The 25,653-nt window shown below is 36.0% G+C and overlaps 1 long non-coding RNA gene across 1 annotated transcript in view; it reads left to right on the forward strand.

Moving 5' to 3' along the window:
- Positions 1-25,653, forward strand: part of LOC136358401 (uncharacterized) — a 47,795-nt gene that overhangs the window by 3,748 nt on the left and 18,394 nt on the right. The window contains exon 2 of the long non-coding RNA XR_010743083.1: positions 9,793-9,873. This is a non-coding gene — a long non-coding RNA (uncharacterized lncRNA). The remainder of the gene's footprint in view (positions 1-9,792; positions 9,874-25,653) is intronic.

Genomic DNA, 25,653 nt, shown 5'->3' on the forward strand with positions numbered 1-25,653 from the left:
GGAAATAACCAGGAGTCAGAGGCTGCAAGGGAAACCTACAGCAGGAACTTGCTGTAACCAGAGACAGTGAATAGTTGGGAATCAGGATGGCTGAGCTGTAAAGAGGAATAAACCAAGACCCTTTTTGTGCTGTGATAAACAAGAAGTCTGTGTCTTGGCTCATTTCTACCCTCTAACAAGAAGACTGCTGCAACACTGGCACATTCAAATTGTGGGAACTAATCCAAGGCAAGCGGTGTGGTCACAGGAGCTTTTGGTGAAGCAGAGAGGGCTCCTTGCTGCCCTGGTGCCCCACCTGGGTTAAGTTAAGGCAAGTTAATGAGCTGCTGTACTGGCGAGTGCTGAACTCACATCACCCATTAGTCCAGAGAGCAGGATCAGGCATTTCTGGACACAAGATCTCCTGTATTTTTTTCCCATCCCTGGAATGTTTCTTTCCAAATTTGTATGAGGTGGAGGGTCTGGTGGAGGAAAAGATTAAATACCAGAGTATTTTAAAATCATGTGCTAGAAATGTAAGAAGTGACTTTACACTGCCTATCAGTCCATTTAGTATCCAGTTTATCATCCAACTTAGTAACTTCTTTGGGCAAATCATCTATTAGCAAGAAGATATATATGCTTTTTTCTAGTTTAAGATCCTTCCACTTGGACTAAGTTGTGCAAACATGTAACAAGAACAGATTCAACAAATTTTGATTCTTTTAAATCTAAAGTAATTTCTCTTAGTCTGTCATGAACGGAGAATTATTTTAATTATTCTACACTCAAGAGGAATTTAGTCCTTAGAGAAGCACAAAGTCTCAACACACTAAGCCTTGCTTTATGCTGATGCCTTTAAAAGAGGAGGGTAGTCCCTCCTCTGGCAGCAGTTTTCCAGTGTAGCTCAGGTAGGTGAGAGGACGCATTCAAGAGCCTCTGCACTGAGGGAATATGTAGAAAACCCTTTTCAGCTCATCTCTCATTTTGAACTGTTCTCTCAAGGTGGTCCCACCAAACCACAATCCTTCCTTTTTCAAAATTCTGTTGTTATCTGATGGGGATCTGGTAAAAAGGGGAATACATTCTCCACTTAGAATGGAAAACAATTTTCTTTGCTTATATCTTAAGGGCTATTTATTTATGAGGGGAGGACAACTCATCTATTTGATTAATTGTAAAAACCTGCAGCCTTATTTTAGTCTTTTTTCACTCTTTTAAAACATTCTCTCTCTCATTTTTTGTCTTTGTCTCAAGCCTGGAGACAAAAAATTAGTACTTTTTTTTGAAAAAAACTACAGCAAAAGCAAATGAGAGCTGCTGGTTTTGACTTTGTTCAAAATCTTCTCAAATTAGTACTGAAAATGGTATTTAAAAATTTGTTATCATATTTTTAATCTTAGGACATTAGGCAGCTTGGCTTTTAAAACATATTAAGAGGTTGAGGTGAGTCCTACAGGGAAATCTATGAAGTTATTAGTAGAGTTTATTGAGCTTATACACTTTTTCTGACATTATTTACCTTTTTCTCCTCCTGGCCTGAGGCTTCTGGAAAGGCTGAAGGCAGCTGATTTCAGACAGTTTCTGTGTGCATAAAGGGAATTCTTAATTACCAGATTAAACTGCTCAAAGCACAAAAATAATCTTCCACAGTGAGGAAGCTGAACTATTATCTGCAGATTAAAAGTCCTAGATTTTTGTTATGTCATGGGTTTTTTGAGGTTTTGGTTCAAAAATTATAGGAATCATCTTGCTACTACACAAAATAGTTGTAGTATCATTAACTACTTTTTTCTTTTTTTTGAAAAACCTTGTCTTACAGAGCAGGCCTGAATAACAGCTTCGTGAAAGATAGGAAAACATTTCTCTCCCATATAGTTTATTTCAGTAGGTAAGCATCAAAGTTAAATACTAAATGTAAGCTAAAATGTTTTTTTCCTGAAATAAATTATGCACATTAAATAGGGTTAAATGTCATTTAAAACTGCAGTTAAAATTAAGAAGAATTTAGGCATTGGAAACTATTTGCTTGCTGGTAATGTCTTATCTTTTTCTGCCTGCATCTACATTTAATAGTGAGTGTGTAGATAGTTTCCCATTTGAAGTCATGACTACAATTCTTCTCTACAATTTCTAAAACAAGTTTATTTTCGAGCTTCACACATAGCAAATGTAGGAAAGAAAAGTCATATCTGGTAGAAAATAATTAAGATGCATCTGAAACATACAATTTTGTGTCCAACAGTTGTGGTTTGGTCCTCAAGCTTTGTCACACATTTGTTGAGTTACAGATAATTCAGGTTTCGTTATTTGAAAGATTCTGGAGAGGTTAAGTGTACTTTTCTATTTTCGAGAAAAGAGAGTGCATTCCTTAAAATGCATTTACTTCTAGCTCCTGTCAGTCTGCACCACAAGGAGCTAAATTAATTTTATAAGCCTGAGAATATTATGATGGATATTTGTAAGCAGTTTTGCTGTCTGACAGTGAGCCTGGCATAGTTTGAGGTAGAAACCTACTAATACCTTTTTTTTAATGTGAGATTTTGTGAGGGTTTATAGACATCATAGTCTCCACTAAATTCACACTAAGTCACACATCCTCTAAGTCTTGAGGCTAAGCTGTAGCCCATGGGGAACAGAACAGAATTCTTATCATAGATCACATGAACTCTGGTAGAACTAAAAACATTCAAGGACACCTGCATTGGTTTATATCACGTTAATATTTCATATATATGTTCTATCTCTAGAAACAGACCTGACTATCAATGTCTCAGGTACAAAACTTAAAAATTCCTTATTTTAGGATACTGTAATTTAAAAGAGGAAGAACATGAAGAAGTATTAGTGATTTATAAACTACATCCTTGGAGATATTCTGATCTTGACAGTACAAAATCCTGAGCAACCTGATTTTTGGTTCTCTCTTGAATTAGGGGTTGAACCAGATGACTTCCCATTCCTTCCCAAACAAAAGTATTTAGTATGCTGTGTATTGGAGAAGCTACTTACATGGGGTAAAATTTATAATAATGGCAGCAAGTCTTATCCATTTGTGACAAAAGTTGATTATGCTGTCTGGGGCTTTTCGCTCCATCACTGCATCACCCGCATGAAACCAAAACAAATTTTGTGTGGTTTTAAAGCCTGGGGGAGACATTTGGGGTCACCTAATCTGATTGATCCCCTCCACCTACTTGTTTCTGGTGCACCGGTTGTCCCCAGCATTACCAAGGTCTTACGTTGATGTCTTTCTAGCACCTGGTTAGAACTGAATAGAATATTTCCATAACCGAATGTCAAAACCTCATCCTACCTGAAATATCACTGGTTGCCTCATATACATCTTACACCATCATACCTCTGTGTCCATAAGGAAAAAACCCTGGAGTTTCTCTAGATTGTAGCTCTTATGTGACCACTCCCAAGGAAGAGGTTCTGGTTTGGCCAGTTTGGTTGCAAAGGTGGTTGCATGCTATGGAAATTGGAGAGGCATCACCGGTTTGCTGGTGACAGGAGTCTGTTTTACACAGCAGGACAACTTGCATGAAAGCAGTGGATCTGCTGGGTCAACACAATACCTGTCTTGCACAGGGCACTTTCCATGATATTTTCCTTGCGTAGTTGAGATGTAATTTTTAAAATTTAGATTTAATTTTATTTTCCTATTCTGTCAATATTGTTTCAGAACTCGGTGTACTCTGCGTTTCCCTTAAGAACATCTATTTGCAAACCTCAGCTATTTGCAAGCCTAAGCTCAGCTAAATTATATATATATGTGTGTGTACATATATAATTTGCAAACGTAAACTCATCATAATTAAAGTTTTGGTTGGGAAGATATTACATCTTTGATTTGGCTTAAACATTGTCTTCTATTTTTAATTTAAAATATTTAAAACTGTTTAAAACTAGCATTCACACCTTGAAAATCAGCTTTCAGACTAAGGCTGTCCAGAGGTTTACTGAGTTTAGGAGAACAGTCATAGATAATCAGAAGGCAAGGATAAAAAGGAAAAAAAAAAAACCCCACTCCTCTCTAATGTTTTCAGCAACTCGTCATGCCAGGAATCCTAGCATGGGGGAAATAAGAGCTAGGCTGAATTGGAAAGGCTAGAATGCTGTTCTATTGGGGGTGGGTTCTTCATGCTTCTGAAGTTATACTGTTTTTATTTAAAACCTGAATTGGATTTCTAGGCATGTACGGTACACGCCAATTTAAAATTATTGAAGTTCTTCATAGTGTTAAGAGTGCTTCAGTTTGAAAGAGTGAGGCTTTCCTGCAAATGCCAGGTAAATTGCTCTGCAAGTCCAGAATCTTTGATCACCTCTGAACTGAAGTGCTTATGAACGATGTTGCTGTGTTCTAATAATTTTACAACTCTATCTGATTCATATGCCTAGAACCCAAATCATTTCCAAATTGAAGAGATCTCATTATTTTGAAGTTCTATGTGCAGTATAAAATGATTTAAGATTATTCTGCAGCTTTTCATTTATTATTTTGTAGAAAATGAAACTTTTTTTTTTTCTTTTTTAAAGACCATCTCTTTCCTCTGCAAGCTGGGAGATATTATGAGCTAATTCAAACATTTCATGTTTAAAATGGAAATTGAACCAAATTCTCTCCAAATAGCAATGATGATGGCTGGGGGAGAAAGAAGGAAAAAAAAAATCCCTGCCTGAAAAGCTGAGAAAATACAAAGTAAGAGGCTGTCAGTGATCCTTGCTGGGAAAAGTGTGAAGAACAAGAAACATATTGTCACTGTTCAGATGCGGTCAAGGTGAAGTGGGGAGACTGAATGAAAGTTACAACAATGTGACAAAAGAGAGACACAGATCCATTTAGTCTTGGAAGGAAGAGAGCAGGAGGCACAGAAGGCTAGTTCACATGTTGCTTCTAAGCTGATTTTTGCTGTCATTTTATCATACAATTTCAGAGGGAAATGATGTATGCCCTTTTGTATCTCCTGACTTTGTGTTTTAAGAATGACACTTCGTTTCTTTCTCACTAGAGACCTTGTTCCTTTTTAGCACATGGCAGTCATATATTGTTTATAAGTCACATAGCTTTCTAAAGAAAAGTCTCATCGCTATTTCTTGGTAGCAGTAGAGATCTTTTGTTTGTTTGTTTATTTTTTCTTTTCCCCAAGCACAAGCACTGGATGGTCTTTGTTCCCAGTGTCTCATTATTGATGAAAAAACAAGCACAAAAAGGAGGTGTTCTGGGGGAGGAAGCACACCAACCTGTTGGGGATCCCTATGGCTGCACCCTACCTTGCTGTGAGTTGCACACAAAAATCACCCTGCTTACTTCCCACCTGGAAACCCTCGCCTGTTCCTTCTGGTCCTGCTATGGGAGCTGGAATGGGAGCTCTCCAAAGGAAAGGGGAGAAAATAAATCTAAAAACCATTCTGATCTAGATGAAATAGAGTCATACTAACATATGAAAAGAAAAAGGAATTAGGGAGCCCACCTGCCATTCCAGATACTTCAGCAGTAAGGTGGAAATTGGTGTGGAGGCAGGACGAAAACCTGGCACATCAGAGCAGAGAGTTTTTAAGAATTTCAAAGTTGTGTTAGTAAGGAGGTAGCCTATAAATATCTGGAAAATCTGGAGATTTCCAAAGCAAATGTTGAAACAGAAAAAGAGACATGGTCCATCACAACATCGTCACTTCCAGTCATTTGAGAGAAACAAAATATAATCTTTGTGTCTCATACCTTCCACTGAAAAAACAAGTCCACATTTTTTTTTGTTGTCCTTGTTAAGAGGTCTGAGGCACCTCAGGAGATGAATGCAGCTGTGGGTTTGGGTCCTGGTTTACAACCCTCTGCTCCTGATGGTATTGTGATGGGGCTTGTGAGCCTTTTCTGCTGCACCTCTTTTCCATACAGCACATGTTTGTGTCTCTGTAGTGAAGAGTTTATACGACCTCAAAAGGCACAGTGTGTTTACAGCAGGAGGGACGGGAAGATGAGCTCCCCTCAGACATCTGTGTTTTTGGAGGTGTAGCTTCCAGCAGAGGGAAAGTGTGATTTCATAGCATTCTGAAGCCAGCATCATCAGTTAAAACCTGTCTTACCTGCGTGGAAACCGATTCTAGAAAAGCTGTGGTTATTTAGGACATTGTGCTCTCCAATATTTCCAGTGAATCATTCATCTTAAATATATTTATAAATAAAGCTTGCAAAGCTAAAAATGTAATTTGGAAATCTGTTAAAAATAATCAGGCTCAAAAACTCCTCCTGGACTTTTTGTGGCAGGAACCTGAACCTATAGGGAGAGTGATTTGTTTCTTTGCTGCTGTACCAGGAAACACTTAGTGAAACTGGTATTTCCCTTGTTCCTCTCTATTTAAGGTTTTCCATTTTTTATTTTTTTGCAGTTTTCTTTCTTTATCAACATTCCTCATATATCTAGCTTTTTTTATTCCCTTTTTCTTAACTTTTCCCTGAACTCATGTTCCTTTTCACTTTTCCATTACCAGTATTTTTACTGGTTTTCCATTTCTTTTGAATACTTTCCATCTTTCCTGCAGAGACTCCCTACTGAAATTCCTTTAGAAACCCCTGTTTTCCTTCTTGCTGTGTCTCACTTCTGGCTGAAATCTAGAGACGTTGCAGAAGTTCCTCTATGCACAAGAAAAGTTGCCAGGGTTTATCTGCCTGTGGTTCAAATGTAGGGTCTTTGCATTTCAGCTTTCTGATTGCCTGAGATTTTGGTGAACAGTCTCTCTATCTACCAATCTATCTATCAATGCTCAAACTACAGGGTATATAAATAGTATTAATGTAATTTTCATATTTGCATGATCAGTAGTCTCTACTTAGCAATTAGTATTTCACTAATAATATCCAAACAAACATAATTTCCCAAGTTATAGAAAACTCAGTCAGAAATTACACTTTATGGTATGTAGAGGTCTGCTGGAGGATATCAAATACTTAAGAGAGTAAACATTATTTTTGTTCATTTGAGGATTAGTACTCCTACCAAGTTTTAATTTACGTGGGTACGAAAAAAGTAAGTAAAAAATAATTAGGTTTGTTTGTTTGTTTGTTTTTCTAAGGATGTCTCTTACTGTTATACAGCTTGGTGCTGGTTTAATTAATATTTTTGGTTGATTTTTAAGGTACACATTTATCGATGTCCTTCTAGCATATTGTGAATTTTGAGATATGCTGTTCCAGAAGTTAATGCGTAAATTGCTCCATTAGAGGCATTGGTGCATTAGGACCCACACAAGTTGGTGCATTTGGTCCTTCAACTCCCAGGGATCTGAAAGAAAAGGGCACCCAGACCATGCTGTTTTGGGCTAGTTCCTCCAACCTGCAGCCCTTCAGCTTCCAAAGCAAATGAGGCACCAATTACCATTAATCACTGCTGTGTTGAGTACTCACAGACTGAAACATGCTATTTCCAGATATTACACACCAGTAAAAACCCCATTATATGTGTTATGCTACCCAGAGAGGAACTCTTAATCCTGGTTTACTGTCCATAGTTGTTACAGATACACTTTTAAGAAGTCTTCCTACAGGATCTATAAATCAAAAATTACCTTTTAGCTATGCCATATTTTAAAGCAATGGAAACACCTTAAAGTAAAGGTCTGTGTATTGTTGGTAATGCACATGACTGCTTGCTGTGTTATGTACAGAATGTTCCATATGTCACCCATACTGAAACTGGTTATTAAATATGTTGGCTCAGTTTACTGGTAGGTCTAATACGCTTCTGTAACGAGGCACTACTTGTAACATCAAAGCAGGGGAGACATTAGCTCTTTTCCCCTATAGCCTCTGACCTGAAAGCTTTGCTTTTTATCTCTGTATAAAAGGAAAATATTCTTTTCAAAGAAGCCTGGCTAGAATGTGGCTATTTTTTCCATTGTAGAATAAGAGCCTGTGAAAGTAATCTACAATTTTTCATCTTTTTTCAGAGTATTGTTTCTTTTTGGACATCATGCCTCTTTGAGAGTTAAAACTCTTGCTTTCAAGTAATAGTGACTGGGAAGTGCTTTCAAAATCCTGAGGTACTTCTGTTTTCTGTAACCCTGTCAGCCTGAAGGAAAGGTGATGGAATATTTCTATTTTTGAAAGAACGAAATATGGTATAAGAGAAAGAAAATAAAGTTTGCAAAATAGTTCATACTCAAAATAATGGGTAAGAAACAAATCCAATTAATTGTACATAGGGTTTGTAAGGGAGCCAACATTTGGCCAATCAAATCTATATTTTATCTTGCAGATGTTTTTCCACTTATTTTTTTTTTAAATGAAGAAAATATAGGAAGTGATTTGCTCAGGTATATTTTAACTTTTTAAATGGATTGGATCATCTTCTCTTCTGACCTTTATGTATCAGGGGTTTTTTGTGTAATCTAGCTTGTTTTATTTCAATTCAACATTTTAGGATTCTTGACCTTTTGTCTTTTAAATTCTTGAGTTATCTGAGAGAGGGGTTGGTCTTCAGAAACAGCTAAGTATACAATGCCAAGATTTTTTTTCTGATGTGTGTTCTGCCCAATTACTTTTGAGTATCTTATCACTGTTCAGAGGAAATCTCAAGGAAAGGAGTGCTGACTTAAATAAATATAGGTGCTGTAAACAGAAAAAGGAAGACCAAGCATAAATGAGCATATAAGATCACAAATTGTTGGTATTTTACTGCTTATAAAGATATTTCAATCCTAAATTTTAAATTATCTTCCAAATAATTTCCTAAACTTATGAGCACTGATTGTATTACATGTACTGTAGAGTGCCAAACTAGCATGATCTGGACTCCAAGGTTTCTAATATAATCTGAAAATTCTTTTTCTACCTGTGTTTATTGCAATGACTTTTTCTTTTAATTCAAATGGGAAAAAGAAGAATCATGTCAGTTCTTTTCCACAATTCCTGGGTTCTGAGATGGCATTAAGCATTATTCAGTCTATGACACTTACCTCACAGTGGTATTCAGTCAGTGATTAATTCAATGAAAACTCATTGATTTTTGGATGCTTTAGGTGGGCCTTATAAATATGAATAGTTTCTTGAGGTGAGTGTTTTAAAATTTAGCCTAGGCTTAACTGCTTTTTCAGACACTTCCTAAAAATTGTTTAGACAGAGGAAGGGTGGCACAGTCCAATTCTGATGTAATGGCATAATTTAAAAAAAAAAAAAAGCTTCTCAATTTTCTCTTGCTTCATATGAATAAATAAATTTCAATCTTCTGCTGGAAAAAAAAAGATGATTCACTTATTTGGGTTTTTAATAAAGATACATAATTTCATGATACTCAGAGAAGTGCGGACTAGCATATACTTTTAAGCATAAATACTTATATTTACAAAATAAGATAAAACAGCATTAGTCTAGATTTAAAAAAAAAATCCAATTTTTTTTTGGCTTTAATATATTGTTTTTCTTTTTTGGTTTTTGATTGTAGCAGAGAAAATTTTTTCCTGCAGAGTTAATTTTCTTAATAAGAATAACACATATGTGTTCTTGACTTATAGTGTTTTATCATGTGCTAATAGGAATTGTGTCCCTAAAATACTTTCCAGGAATTTTGTAAGCAGAAATGCAAGAAAGAGAACGGAGTTTATAGGTAATTTGGTTTTGGTTTGGGTTTTTTCCCCTCATATTGTAATAATTAATAATTTGGAAATATCAAAATGTAAATATAAGTAAATTATGTATTAAACTTGTATAGATAGTTAGAATAATCTGAAACCATCTCCCAAAAATGAATACCTTAGCTTGCCTTCAACTAATATTCCAACTTATGGTTACTTACATTTTACTCTTGTTTCTTACAGGTGAAGTGGGTGAATATCAGACAGCTCATTATAGAGACATGCATGCTGCATTCCCAAAGTAGGATGACAGAACAAGTCATGGTATGTATTGTAATTTCAGTTCTACAATACATCTTCAAGCTGTCTGAGGTAAAATGCTTACTAAGCACTGCACTGGGGCTGTCAGATTTCTTCATGGGGTGGTAATTAAATTGAGGCAGCTCTACCGTTTATTTTGTGGAACTAAGCCAGAATTATCTGTATCCTAAAAATATTCTACTGTAGACTGCTGGTTGTAGCAGGAGCACAGTTTTTTTGCATATAAATTCTCTTTCATGGAAAACATCCTATTTCTCCCTGTTTTTTCTCTCCTCCATAGGTTGTGGGGGAAGAAAGCTGTTTTGTCACTGGACTAGTTTAAGTCTGAAGGAAACTGCCCATCAGAGATGGTATCTTGCTTAAGACTGCAGACATTTGGGCTGGATTCTAGTTGTGACTAATAGGGTTAAAGGATTGATAGTCCTTGTGGCCAAAGGTGGCTTTAAAGTTTCCTGCCTGATTTACAATGTTGTTAGCCTTAGTATAATTTAGAATTGCCAGGGGCCCAGTCAGCCTTGGCCACTGCCTAAAAAATAAAGCTTAATGTACATGAGGATGCAATGTGATAAATGAATAGGAAGTTTCTTCTGGTCATTTCTGAGACCAGCTGCATTATTAAAACACATGGGAGCTGCTGTGCTGGGTCACACCGAGGGTTCTGGTAGCTCAATGGTGTGTTTCTGCCAGCACTCTGGCATTCTCCTCTGAAAATCAGAGTTGTTCCAAAGTGACCTTGGCTCAGAAATAGTGCTCAGGATGTAGTGTCTTCTTAATACTGTCACTCATGTTCTTCCTGAGAGAAGGCAGTGAGAATTGCAGATAATCATACTGCTCTATAAGTCCACCATGTGGCTGTATCATTAAACTTATGTTGTCTTCTTATCTACCCGCTTTCTAGTGAATTTGACGTTTCTGAAATTTGTAAGTCATTAAAAACTATGGTGAGATAGACAGCGCAATTGTAACTAGTTGAATATCAAAAGTATATGCCACTCCTACACTGCAAATTCGATTCCAAAGGTATTTTTTAAGATTGGAAAGGGTGAGGCTGACATGTAAAGGAGAATCTCATAGGATAATTTTCCTATGATGCACAAATGAGTTTATTTTATAATTCAACAACCTTTAGAGAATGGTGTGGATTGAGTTCAGCTGATCTGGTCAGACAGTGAGAACAAAAACTGGGGAAGAAATAGCATACAGATGTAAAAATGTTTTCAGTGTAGAATGTGGAAGAACTGTTAACGGACTATCTGGAAATAAATTACATCTCCTGCAAAAGCTATAGTTTAATTTTATTTTTTTTAAAAAAATGGTGGTGAATATGAATGCATGATGAGAAGTGCTGAAACACGCTGTTTACTTGAAAAAATGTGTCAAAATGGTTGTCCTTTTCCAAACTGAAATAAAAAAGTACATGGAAGTATTTAAATCAGTGTCCAATAAATAACTATAATAAAAAGAAAATATTACATAGGAAAGAAGTTGGAAAGGGTGGGCTTTGTTCATGGGCTCCTAATTGCTCAGACTATACCTATAGTCAGAAGAAAGATAAAGGTATGGATTCCTATGGGGGAATTCAGAATAAGAATCTGAACTCACTTGCTCTCGCTTTGAAGCACAATTTGTCATCAAAGGATATTGTGGCAGAAGATAGTGCAACTGTTTCATTAAGAACATTTCTTATACCACTCTCTGATTATGAAGAAGCTTTTTGTGCTTAAAAGCTGTGATTTGCCATTTAAAAATATATATGTAGAAATCTGGCTCAAATATCTTGTACATCACAAATACTACTTTTTAAAATGTAGTTTTCCTTATTAATTCATATTTTCTCCATGATTATTGAATTTTGAAGCACATTATCTCTTTATTTTTTTGTATTTTCTTTAACCTTTGGTAAACCATGCTATATACATGTCTGCATGCTTTGATTTTACTGCTGGTTTTTTTCAGTTCCCTTGTCATATTTGCTTCATTCTGTTTGATCTACTATATACTTAATGAGCAACAGTTTTCACTTAGAATAATCTTTATGCTTGTTTGAATTTTCAATAGCATATTGTGATGCTATTAGTGATGTTACATGAAGTCCCTCATCCTGCAAAGGCTGATTCATGTTTCTTGCTTTGCACAATCTGAACAGTCCCACTGGAGTTCAAGAGTTACACACAAGAGCATAAAGCTTTGTGTCCTAATTGCCTTTAGTAGACTCATTTCCAGTATCACAAAGCCTCATTTTAGGGACTGTTGCTTAGATCTGAAAATGTACATTTCACTGGAAATGATTGTAAAAATATGTCCTCAGCTGGAACCTGGAGAACAGAATTTTAATCTGGAGTAAATTAAGCCTGTATCTTGAGGGATACATCTTGACCAGCAGCATTTTATGACTTTCTGACTTTTATGACTTTCTGAATCTTTTATACTCCTGAAAGATAGAAATAGCTTTATTTTTTGTAGTAATGTTTTCACAGTTGCAGTTCATAGCACAAAGCATGAGGCAGTAAAAGCAGTGCATTTGGTGTTGTCCCCCTACTCTTCTACTCAGAGGAAAGTAGCTGGAATAACAGGCAGTAATTAGTTTTCAGCCAAATTGTGTATGAAATTTTAGCCTGTAGACCCATTGCTCCTATGTCAGCCTGAAGATTAAGGGCTTCCTAACTACATAATGGCACAACAGCTGAGCAAGCTGTGAAGGTGCCAGTGGGGTTTGTTGTATAATAACTGGTCGGTGGTTCACTGGAAGGGTTTGGATTTCTGTGAACAATCCAGACAAACAGAAGTCTACCTTCTTGTCTCAATTTCAGTAGATCACCATATATCACCGGGGATTTCAATGTAGCTGATGCAATTTCTGTGGGGATGCAAACATAATATTCATTGACATGGTAGATGCACAGACCCCAATAAAGTTAATGTTTAGCCATCCTGCTTTTGGCAGCATGCTGCAGCTTACTAATTAATTTGGTTGCTGTTTGTGCTTTTTTTCTTACCACTGTGGATATAATCAATGGATATCAGGTGTTCTACAGTCAGGAGGACAGCTGTGAAAATGTACTCTGAAGTTGTATTGAGATTATCCTTCAAGTTTCATTATTAGCATGAAAATAGCAAAAATATTATTAGCAAAAATATTCTAATGCATTTTTGAATAAAGGGCTTATAAGAAGTCAGCTGTATTCTCTTCCACTGGAGGGATCCTAAACAGAACCAAGCAAAAGTAATTCAATGTTAGATAATTTGCTTTCTTGACTTGGGACAGCCAAATTTTTCTTGAGCTGTATCAGACTGCAGTCTTGGCTTTCCATCATGGAGCATCCAGGATGACAATCTTCAATTACCCTTTCTCACTGTTGCCTTGTGTTACTTCTTCTGGCAAATCTACCATTTGCATCTGATTTGAAATAATTAATTTCTGTTTCTAATCAGTCTGTGGGTTTTTCTAGTTGTTTTTTCTTTGCTTGAAAATAAAATTAGGTTAATTCCATTTTGCTTCATATAACATGTAAACAATTTAGATGGTGTAGACATTACTGCTCTAACCTAGAAGACTGATCATCTGGAGACCTCAACATGCCCTCAGACTGGAGAAAGGAGGGTTCCCAGCAAGTCCACTTTCTCAGTTAGTATGAAAGAGTACTTTTTGATATATAGGATTTTTTTATTTTGTATTTCTTAAAGACATTATCTCTAGGATCTTGAGTTGAAGGAGGAAGAGGAGAACAAACAGAATTATAGTTCATGTCCTTTTCTTGTGCCTAGAATGTCAGAAAGAAGCAAAGATGGGTGGATTCAGTGGGTACAATTGGTACAATCTTCTTGAAAATGTCATCCTCCCACATTAATTTTAAAAATATTGATGACTTTGGGTAATGTTTCAAGGAACAAGCTTTAACAAATACTGTCAATGTAAGTGGTGGTGATAGGAGCTCAGTGGTTAAACAGGCTTGGAAAAATGTTTTGAGGAGTAAGGGACATACCATGAGGGGTGTCATGGCAGGTAATCCTTTATTTATATCACAAATTTGACTTCAGTAGAACAGAAGTCCATACTTTTGTATGTTTTAAACCAAAGGGACAACAAGGGATAGTCCGTGGTAATGTCAAGATTTATTGTCTTCTCTGAATCACTGCTGATGTTAGGTTATGTGATATCTTCAGTGTCTCTGTGCGCCTTATGCTATTTGCCCAGTAAGGCTGATCCAGAAAGGGGATTATAAATACTCCAGGCAACACTGCATTTTAAAATTTCTTAAATGAAATCAGAGGGTGTTTTTTTCTTAATAGTTACTTTCCAGGCAGAAATCAATTAACCTAATAGCATTGCTCTTCTCCAAAATGGAATTGTACTGGACTGGTTTGATGTCTTATAATTGCACACTGTATGGTTCTTTGACTCTTATCTCTCCCTCTGTCTGTGAATTTGAAACCATCAGGAAGATGTCACATTGGTATGAGTATTCTTCAGTGATAAGAACAGTAATTGTTGTAGGGAGACTTCTTAATCTTGGGTCACTCAAATCCCTTTTAAAGACAGCAGGTGCTCTCCAGAACAAGCATTAACAAGAAGAGATTATGAGGTAACCTGTTGTTCTTTATATCTCAGCATCTCTTGACAAAGCTTACCATCAGGCACTGTGTTCAGAAGCCAGTCAGTGCAGGAAAAGAAATCAAACATGACTCAGGAAGGAACTAACGTTTTCAGTACTAAAGAGTGGGTTCATTTTACTGAGAACTGTTACAGGGAAATTTATATTTAGATAAGATAATTATATGAATAAATTATAAAAGCAAGAAATAAATTGACAGGGGCTAAAAAAAATAGAGCTGCAGATAACCATGGTATAGTGCAACCAGGAAAAAAAATTCTGCTTCCTCAGAAATCAAAATCTGAAACTGCATCTTTGCCAGATTTGCATTGTTGAAATTCCTTGTACATTGTACCCCTCATCTTCCCAGCTGTAGCAAATACGGTGAAAGCAAGTTAGTCATTCGTATTGTCGGACTCTGGCACTGCTAACAGTATGACTTCATACAGACATGCTGGTGATGTGGGCTGCTTAACATATACAGGGTGAATTCATGAAGCTGAACGTGCTCAGGATCTAACAGCTCTTCCAAGTATGATCACAGTGGAGCAGAACTGCCTGTTATTTTCAGCCCTGAAAATTAATGAACTTCTGAATTCAAATACCAACCACACTTTGTTCAAATAAGATTTTTGTTTTCTAATTCTGTTCATTTCCATCAAGATTATGACACAAAATTAGCTGTGTAAAGCAGGTCTATGGCAATCTTTGGGAGGTAAGGAATTAAGCATAGGATAAATCATTGCATTCAGATGATAAAGCCACTTTCAAACCAGTTCAAGGAAACTTTATAAAAAGGTATTTAGATCCAAAAGTGTAGTTAGCACTTTCTAAGAACACACTAATCTCAGGGAGTGTTAGGGACTTAACCCTTCTTCACTCTACTTTGAAAAAAAAATCAGCTAGGCACCTATCTCTGACTCTTGAGTTCCCTAAATACTTTTTAAAAAATCTAGCCTTTGATAACTCAAATCCCCTTGACTTTCTGTAAGGCTTTTCATCCTGAATTCTAGATCCTCATAGGTTTTGAGTGTCTAACTCTCTTAAATTAAAATGTGAGTTAAAGGCCCAGGTACTTTTGAAAGGCTGAACCTTGGTGCTCAAGTAACTTCTGATAAAGAATGTTAGACTGCTAATTCCCTCAGGTGCTTGAGAAATATTTTCTTGTCATCTCTGATAAACTCTTCTAGAGAAATTTTCTTTGTTAATCACTGGCTTTGGCGCAAACTTTTTGTGACAACTTCGTGTAATATTTATTATGGAGAGTTTTTTCCCCTCCCCAAAAGAATGATAAAATTATTTTATATAATGAAAAATTATGACAAAAGTATATATTTATGCTTTCAGGAGGCAAATGTATTTTTTAATGGAATTTAAATAAATGGAATTTTTATGACAAAAAAGGGCAACAGTAAAAGCAGTGATTATGTTTTTCATAGTTCATTTGCCTCCCTTGCCCTGAAGATCTTGTACAGAAGTAAAATGAGATCCCTGGTGAAGCCTGCAATGTCATTGACGCTGAAGAAGGACTCAGAGACCCATTGGTGTTTAATGACCCTTACTAGCCTCCACGAAAGAAACTGGTATGATCCACTAAAGGAGACATATGGTTCTTTGGAATGATAAAGAAACACTGTTTTCTTCATGGGTAAACATTATAGTCATGCATTTCTAAACACTGCCTGGTTTTAGATGACTGCTTTTAAAATGGTCATCCAAATTTGGTGAGGAACTGCATTCATTTTTCATTTGTACTTGACCAACAGCAGTTGTATTTTTACAATACTGCAATCATGCAATTTTAATGCTCTTATTATTATTCCACACTATCGTATCATACCAAACAAAACATAACAGATAAGAGAGCTGAACTTCACAATAAAGAGCAACTGGACTGCTTTATAGGACACGGGCACATTGTATAATACAATCATGTGATGATATTCCAGAGTTATAGGTAAACATTGAAATATTGGGATATTTCAGTATTCATTCCTTCATGAAATTAAGGTGTATACTTTACTGCAGTTAAACATAGAACAATGGCAAGGGAAGAGAAAGGAAGGGAAGGGCAAGAAGGATAAATGAGAGACCAGAGTGAAACCAAATATTTAAAGGCAAAATAAAATAAAAAATTATTTCACAATGAAATAAACTCTAGTGGAGATTTAGCTAGGACAATATAAGGGGAAAAAAAGGAAATATTTACCACAGTCATATCACAGACTGAACAGGGTCATCAGAACCTGTTGCATGGGTAGAGTCTGGTTGCAGACAGCAATCAAGTGCTGAATATATCTAAAACTCTCAGTTGATACCCCAGTGTAGACAAATTTAGATCTTGTAGTATTGATATATTAGCTTGTGTATGGAAAAGAGATGCTGTACCTGAGGTAAAACAAGTGCAGTTAGCTTAGTTTCAATTTTTCTAAAGGGTGTGCCTAATTTCTAAACTTGAACCATCCAGAGGAGAAAATATATTAAAGCTATTGGATTTTTTTTCTTGATCAGTCTTTTTAGTGACTATCTTCGCACCTGCTTGCAAAAACATTGGTTCTGCTAGCTATAATTTTTTCCTCCTATAGTATACTTCTTAATGCTCCTTATAAGAGATGGAACTGAATCTGGCCTTTGTTTTTTTTTTAATTTTGTGAAATGTGACCATTTATGTAAACTAAGATTCCTCTTGAAAATCAATTAATCAGTTTTAAGTAATGTATTTGTCATATGGGAATATTAATATTAAAAAAATGACATGGATAAATAAGAAATTGAACTAACTGCCTGTTTAGTGATATAAAAAGTGATGAACACTCTCAAATATTTGTTGTGAGATCCTACCACTCTACTGTCATCAGAAATGCAAATGTTCAAAATTATTTTTGTCTAAAGTTATCCCCAGTGATTAAGAAAAACTGTAATGTATGTAGACTTCTACATTGCATATACCATGTGTCATAGCCTCTATACTGCTGGGTAGAATCCTCTAGCAGAAGTGCATGGTCCAGCTTTAATTTTGAAATACTGGAGTTGGAGGAACGGAAAAGGTGAATTTGCCTCTCACACTGGGACTGCAGGAGGGACAAAAATAGCTAGTAGGAATGGTCAGAAATTCAGACTTTGCTATGATGGGACTGATGAAATGCAAGGCAGGGACAGTGCCCTGTAAAGGAGCCAAGTCATTTATTCTTCCTGGCAAGGCAAGAGTAAAGCAAATGAAACTGTGATGCTTTGAGTCCCAATAAGACCTTTTTGCCCTATTCTGCTAATGTAAAGAGCTTTAGGATGGATTTGCATTAACTTTTGAGATACTTTGCACTATTAGAGAGTTTAAACTTGACATTTCTAGTCAGTATTCATTCTCTAGGCTGCTCCCTGGTAGTACAAATGCCTTCTCTTGAATCGTCAAAGAGCCATGTTTCAACAGCCTATCAGGTTAGTAACCAAATTTGAGTGTTGTTTGTCCAAAGTATTCAGGAGGAATCAATTGACCACCTTGCTTCTTTTCTGAATTGTTGTCCTTTAAATGTTAGTGTTGACAACCATAAAAAACCACACTGTTTTGACAGGATCATGCCAGTTTCAGTATCCGCCTGGTGAAGGCTGGGGGAAAGTACGGAAGCATTTAAAGGCCACTATGCAATTTCCCTTTAAGAAATTTAGTATTCATTTGTTTTACTTTTTGTTGCATTAATTATGAGGTGACTGAGGTGACTAAATGAATATGAAAAAAGCTGTACATAAAACAAAATCAATTAAGAGTTATCCAAAGAATGTAAATATATTTGATACTGGATTCTAGTTTGGAAGAAACTCAAATTTGAATTTTTCATTGAGTATGCCCTGCACAGACATAAAAAATGCCAGTAAAACAGATGGCATAATGATTTTAGTAGCTTGACAGACTTACCCCACTGCTTCATTTCTCTCTGTGTTGACTTTGTCCCTTACATTCCAAAGATGGATAAATGTATTAATGTGTAGTTTACCACACAGGTCAGGGGATCTTTCTCATTTGACCTTGAAAACAAATGTTCTGTCTGCTCTGCATGGATAATTCATAAGATTTAGTGGTCCATCTCTGTATGTTTGGCATTTAGAAATGCTGCTTCTCCAACTGTCTTCTTGTCTTCTGCACCAGTTAGGTAATACACTGCAGCTGGTTACACATTTATTGGGACAGACTCTTGTCACATGATGGCTTCTGGTTCTTTAGCATGAAGGCACAGAATGCTGCTAGCACCATGAAAGTGTCCCATTTTCCTGAGTAGCAGGACATACACTTTGTATGTCCTTTGGACACAACCAGTTGAAAAAAAAAAAGTTTGATACAATTTAGACAAAAAGAAAACAGGTAATGGATGAGAAACAATCACTTACAGAATTTTCCAGTAATCAGTGAAATAACTGAATGAGTTAATGTATGTGTTTGTGTAGAATCTTAGCTGAGAGAAAATAGAGGGCAAAAATAATAACATACCCTGAATTTCTTACTGTTAGAAGTTTGTGTTAGCTGAATTACTAGACAGTGATATCTAGTAAGCAACAGTACTTCAGTATAGATAAGATGGAAGTAAAATGAGAGACTAAAAAATACAAGAATAAGGTCAGTTTTCTAGGTGAGACAACTAGAAGATGAGATACCTCTGATGAATAGTGTATAATTTTAGGGGGCATATTTCTGAAGATATTTCTGCTTAACTTCATACTTTCATGAGCTGCTGAATTCATGCTGGCTACAGGGTTTATAGAACAAAAAACTGATCCTGCTTCAGAGAGCTTGCAGTTAAGAGTAAGGTAATCAAAGATTTGAATACTATCAGGATACACCCCTCCACATCAGGAGGCAGTGAGACAGTATTGATCTGCTGGGTAAGCAGCAATCACATCTCATCAGTAGCTTAGTCATTATTGAGTCTCTAGTCATCATAGTAAAATAAAGATTTTATATGGGACTATGTCTGGGCATATATTCACAAAAACTAAATAAATTGTTCAGCTCCACTTTGCAGGACCATAGTTTCTGTCTAGACAGAGAATATTTGTTTAAGTACATGGATGGGAAGACTCCTAATATTTTTTCTCAGACCAAATGAAATACAAAGGCATTTTTAAGGACAACTCATATTCTTGAAAGCATAGATACAAAAAAAGCCCCCTCCAGCTGGCTTAAAATATCACTTCCATAAAATTTGGCAGTTACCATAGCTTTCTGTTACTATTTCTTTTTCTTCTATCCCTTGTGCAAGTCCTTGTGCTGCTACATGGTGATGCTCAACAACTGACCCAAACTAAAAATAATATGGCAAGAAAAAAACACATAGGATTTCAGCTCCGTAATTCTCCAATCAGTCCCTTGTGTCACTATGAACAGGATTGTGCCAACAGAAGGGATAAAGGTAAGGGATTAAAAAATGAGAGCTATCACCTCTGAGGAGCAGCACTAACTTTTTCTATCTGAAGGTGTGCCTGGAATTGTGGTAGTAGAAACGCTGTCCCCAGAAATAAGAAAAATAATGATAACAGTGTATTGCACCCAACAAGGGATAGTATTGATCTTGAGCTTATTGAATATTTGCCATTTCTATAAAGTCCTTGGCACACTAGCACCAGTAGTTGATTACATATTTTTAAGAGATCCTACAAAATTTAATGCTTTTTGTTATATTGGGTCTGTGTCTATTAAAAGATATACTGAATACTGCTTATAATTATGTTCATAAGAGAACAGTAGTAGGATAGCAGCTGATTTAATTAATTTTAGGGAGAGATAACAATTTTTAGTTGACAGCAACGTTGTGCTTGACTGGAAAAATCTATGACCAGGAATGAAGTTTTGTCCTTGTGCTGGTGGCAAAGAGCAGCGTACTGTTCTACAGAGATTTGGGAAATACTCTGTTATACCCAGGCTCATAGGCCTAAGACAGCAACACCCTAATGTCCATGGGCAGCAGGAACAAATTATGCTCCTTGCATTTTCTCCCACTGCTGAAGAGGAACCTTTATCTGAGCCTTTTCTCTGTCTTTCTGGTCCATGTGCTGAAGTTGCTTAAAAGGGCAGGCACTCTGTGTATTCCACAATTTGGGCATGACTTTAGAGTTCTTTGTGCCTTGGAGTTAAATGGCCTGTTATGCTCAGTCACTAAAGATGTGCCCATTGAGAGGAAAACAGAGATCACCTGTGGGACCTCCTGCCTTTGCTGGTGAACCAAAATCAACCAGCTCCTGCATCTGAGTGCACAGGTCTGGTACACTGGCACCCTGGTGCACTGCCAGCCTGCAGATACCAGCATCCAACAAATGCACCAGAGCCACAGCCAGACCACAGGGGCTGCACAGGTCTTCTAAGCTGAATTTGAGAGCACATTTTATTTCATCTGTATGGGCTTGGAGAATAGGGCATTCAAATTCTTGAATTGCATGGCAGTGGTAAGGTTTGTCCACTGTTCCCCATCATGCCCTTTCCAAAGTAGGAATCCAAGCCAAAGGTGTAGTAGTTTGCACAATTTCTCCCACTCTTCCCTTTCTCTTCCTACTCACCTCCTAGATGACGCAGAGTGACTATAGGGGGCAATACAACCTCACCATACACATACAGCCTCTGTACATCGGTTGTATGCCACATTAATAGGTGGAAACATTTAAGAATCAGTTTTTAGTTCTTGTTTTTGAATAACGTGCATCATGATAGAGGTAAACTATATTGTTACCTGGCCTCCACTAAATGGAAGGTTTTACCTTCAGATAAGCTTTTACTGGTTAGATGTTTTTGTTTGAAAGTGGAAGTTAATAAATAGTGATTTTATTTCATACTACTAATTCAAATTAAAATCTAAAACAAAACAAACCATAAAAACAAAACTGAGGTAATCTTGAAATTCATTTGACATTGATCTAAGCACAACTGCTCCAAGTCTCTATGTATCTCATATTCATGTAATTCAATCTATATACCTGTCAATATTTCTGCTGCAGTTTAATTTCTTCAGATCAGCTTCTTTCTCATTTAATGCAGACTTACAGAAGTTAGTCCAGTTTAAAAGGCTTAAATGTTATGTTATTCTTATATTTTCCAGGATTTTTGTTTAAAAAAAAAAAAAAAAAAAAAAAAGGCATATTAAAATTCCTGAAAGACAATCTAGTTGTCATAACAAAAAATATACATATATTAATTTGGTCCCATTTTTCCTACACTGATTGATGTGCATTTCACAGTAAGCAAGTAAAGAATGGTAACAAAGATAATTTCTAGCTCTTCTTGTTCAGTGGTGTAAAATTGCATACCTGAGCTTTTCTTACTCAACCTTCCTTCTTTCTATAAAAGAATAGTTAGAAGATGCAAAGCTGAACTTCTGTTAACGTGATTAGAAAAGCTGCTGTTACAGACTATTTTCTATTATTTTAATTTTGTGTCATTATAATTTTTGACAGTTAATATTTACCAGAGTTTCCCTGAAGCAAAAATGATTTAATGTTCAACACACACATTAAAATGTGTTCTATTTTCATATGTTAAAGCTGATAGAATTATAATTTAAGCAGAAATCTGTGCTTAACAGTGCAGCACATAGAATCTCTGAACACAGATGAAACTGAAACTTCTATCTGAAGGGAAAACAAAGGCAGCAGTAATGTGCCTTAATAATTACAGTTAGAGCAATGTGATATTTTTGTAATGAAATTCAAAACCCAGGTGAAGATAATGTGCTTTGGGTTTTGTTGGAGAAGCAAGGCATAGTTTGAAATCTGGGCTTTCATACTTGGTGACTTTATATTGGCTTTATATTGGCTCATAACCAAACCCATAATTTTCACTAAAAGTTCCTTTTCAATTTTTTCATCCATTCAAACTCAGACCTGACAGTAAGTCTCAAATTCTAGAGGAAAATCCACTGACTTCACTGAATGCTGAAAATTCTTAGTTTCTAATCCTCTAATGTGAACACTTCAGGTTTACTCAATAGCTTACTGACCTTTACTTAGCCATGTACACATTTCAGTGGGAATTTTCAATGCTTTTTCACTAAAAATCGTGTTCAACAATATTTCCTGATCATTAAGACCTGTGTACCTAAAGCATAGTCCAAGAACATCTTCTACAAGACCAGAATACAAATATATACCTTTTCAAAATCTATTTCTTTCTGTCATTTGTCGGATTCATATGAAATCCAGTTTTAATAACTCCTGGTATTGGATATTGCTGGTGAGTGTGACCAGTCGTTATTTATGGTGACATTAGGATTTGATCCTTCCTTTCCACTTGTTGTCCAAGAAGAGTGCTCAAAGCTAAGTTAGAAAATAATCCATTGAGATTGATGGTCCATGTCTATCCACAAAAATAAAACCCTAAAATCCCCCAATACTGCAAAACTAATTTTTTTACTTTGAAGGAGGGTGTGAATAGTTGCTCATCTGAGTATTGTAGGGGGAAAATAATTAAAATCAACAAAAAATATCAAATGAAAACTATATTTACATGATCACCATGGGAAAAGTTATACAATAGTTATACAGAATTTTACTTTGTTCTTTATTAAATATTGTGCTAAATATATTAGAGCCAGAGCAGCACTAGCAAAATTTGTCTTTTTCAAGGGAAGTGCTAAGTAATTTGGTAGACTCATGTAAAAATGGAAAATAATTTATTGCAGATAGAAGAATGTACATCAGAATAGGAGAGACACTTGCAGGAAGATATTATATAGATCAGTGATGGCTCGAAAATTTCTGATATAATGTCTGTTGTTAAAACAGGGCCAAAAAGAGATCCTGGGAATTAAGACCATTGAACTCCGCCTTGCTTCTGAGGAAACTGATTGTGAGTCTAATTAAGGATAGAATAGTTCAGAGTATGAATAAGTATAACCTAATAGGGTCAAACCTGCACAATGTTGGTAGAGGGAAAGCATGCTTCAACCTCTAGAGTGCCTTGGAAAAGTTAATAAATTAGAAGATAGGGGTGACCTAGTGAACATAACTTATTTGGAGTTTTGAAAAATTCCTGATATGATCCTTCATAAAAGACTATTAAGGGAAAAATATAACTGAGGTAGGGGGCAAAATCTCACAGAGGACTGAAAACTGAGTAAATGATGGAGAAAAACTTGCACTGAAAGTCTTTTCCTGTAAGTGTAAAGAGGTAAATAATAGGATGCTCTCAGGGTTCACACTGAAGCCAGTGTGACTTAATATTATTTTTAATGATTTGGAAATTATATCTGCTAAAACTGGCATTAGCATTAGCTAGTCAAGTCAAGAAGACTGTGAGACTTTGAGAGATTGGTTAGATTGACAACACATATATTTTACCTTGGATAAGTATAAATTTTGGTACCCTTTTTGTGGGTTATTTTCAGTTCCAGCACCATATTTTGCATCTTTATTTTCTACTGAGAATAATTTATCTGCTCTCTGAGAAAGGATACAATAGATATCATTGCAGCAGCCATGTGGAATGAATTACTCTCTCTAGGTATAGGAGTAGGCAGAATTACACAAGAATGAGGAATTCCCATCTGTCAGGTTACTGGACCTTTTCCTCAGGGAAGTCAGGCTGCATGGCCAGAGCAAGAGCTGTGTTTATCATAAAAGATAAAAATCCTCCTTCATAAATACTTAAAAGTAAATCTCATTCTTGTTAAATGTTGCTGGAGTGTCTGTGTTTTTGAGGCACTGTTAATCATGACACTGGCACTGCTGCCTACTGTCATCTGCAGCCCAGAAGGCTGTAACCCACCACTGATGTTCTTTGGGAGTTCTTGCCTGTCCTCAGCACTCTCAATCCCTCTTCATGAAGTATCAGTAGGAACAACGTTCAGTCCTGCATCTTCTTCTGATATGGATATCTCTGCTGGCTGTCACCCACTTCTAAAATAGTTGGGGTTGAGTTTGGTCAGGGTTTTATAGTTTGCTTTACTTTTCCCCCTGCTGTCTTTTCTACACTGAATTTTGAATCTGTATGATTGTTTAAAACACCACCCACTAAAGGACTAAAGTGGCATATGAAAAGACTATGACCTTATATTAAGTATATTATATGTGAGATACTCAGTTCACAGTGTCCTGCAGATTTTACATCTACCCTGTCTAAACTGAAGTCCATTCACTTTTTATTAAATAGTTAAATAGTGAGAGTTAACAGATAATAGCTCCTTCAAACTGAAATGGGTTCATCTAGTTTTAGAATAAGCACAATGAAGACATTTTGTGTTGTATTCTATGACACTTCTTAAAGAAACTTTTTAACCATTTTTATTGAGGCAAAAAGCCAATCTTCATAAATGCAACATTTTGGACTATGAGTAAACACAGTGAGGAAAAAAAGATTATTTCTTGGCAAAAGAAATGTGTGGAAATTACAGCACTAAAAATAGCATTTATCTTGATCAATAACTCATGCTTTTAATTTTTTCCTGAAAAAATATTAATAGAGTTCTTTAAATAAAATGACCCAATGCTTTTTTTTCACTTTTGTTGTTGAAGCCCTGTTTGTATTTACATCCAGTCATTTAATGCCCATTAAAGAAGTAATGCTATGTTAATGTAAGGGAAAAAAATCAATGCTACTCAGATCAGTAGCTGTGGGGAAACAGTGCAGCAGCTGGTTTGCAAACAGCAAGCCCACATAGATCAATGAAATTACAAGCTAAATCTGCTGATGCTCACAAACTGCTTCAGCATTGTGATGTCTAACCTTTCTCAAGTTCAAGATCTCTGGCAAGCCAGCAATAGCTAAATGAAGAAAAAAAAAAAAAAAAAAAAAAAAAAAAGAAAAAGAAAAAAGAAAAAAAGGCAAGCACAGAAGAAACAAAGAAAGGACATAATGGGCTGGTGGAGAATTTTAGCATGATATATAATATTCCACTTTTGAAGTTATCAGTGTAACTGCAGGTTTGTAACAGATATAAAAGCCACTGTAATCTCCCAGTGAGCAAAGCTGCCATCTATACACTCTGGAGATTTTCTTCCTTAAGAATGTTCAAATCTGTCACATATTACCTTGAACTGTAACACTGGAGGGCTAGAGAGCACTTCAGCAATGTGGTTGTTAATGTGAATTCTAGAAAATAATTTATCAATGAGCAAAAGTACAGCTTCTGCCATGTGCTATGTCTTTTATGTTATGCCTGTAGCTTTTTAAATGGTTTGAATTTTGTTAACTCGTAAATTAAACATGCAGAATATTTGA

The sequence above is a fragment of the Sylvia atricapilla genome, chromosome 3 (assembly GCF_009819655.1).
Source record: "Sylvia atricapilla isolate bSylAtr1 chromosome 3, bSylAtr1.pri, whole genome shotgun sequence".
NCBI classification, from domain to species: Eukaryota; Metazoa; Chordata; class Aves; order Passeriformes; family Sylviidae; genus Sylvia; species Sylvia atricapilla.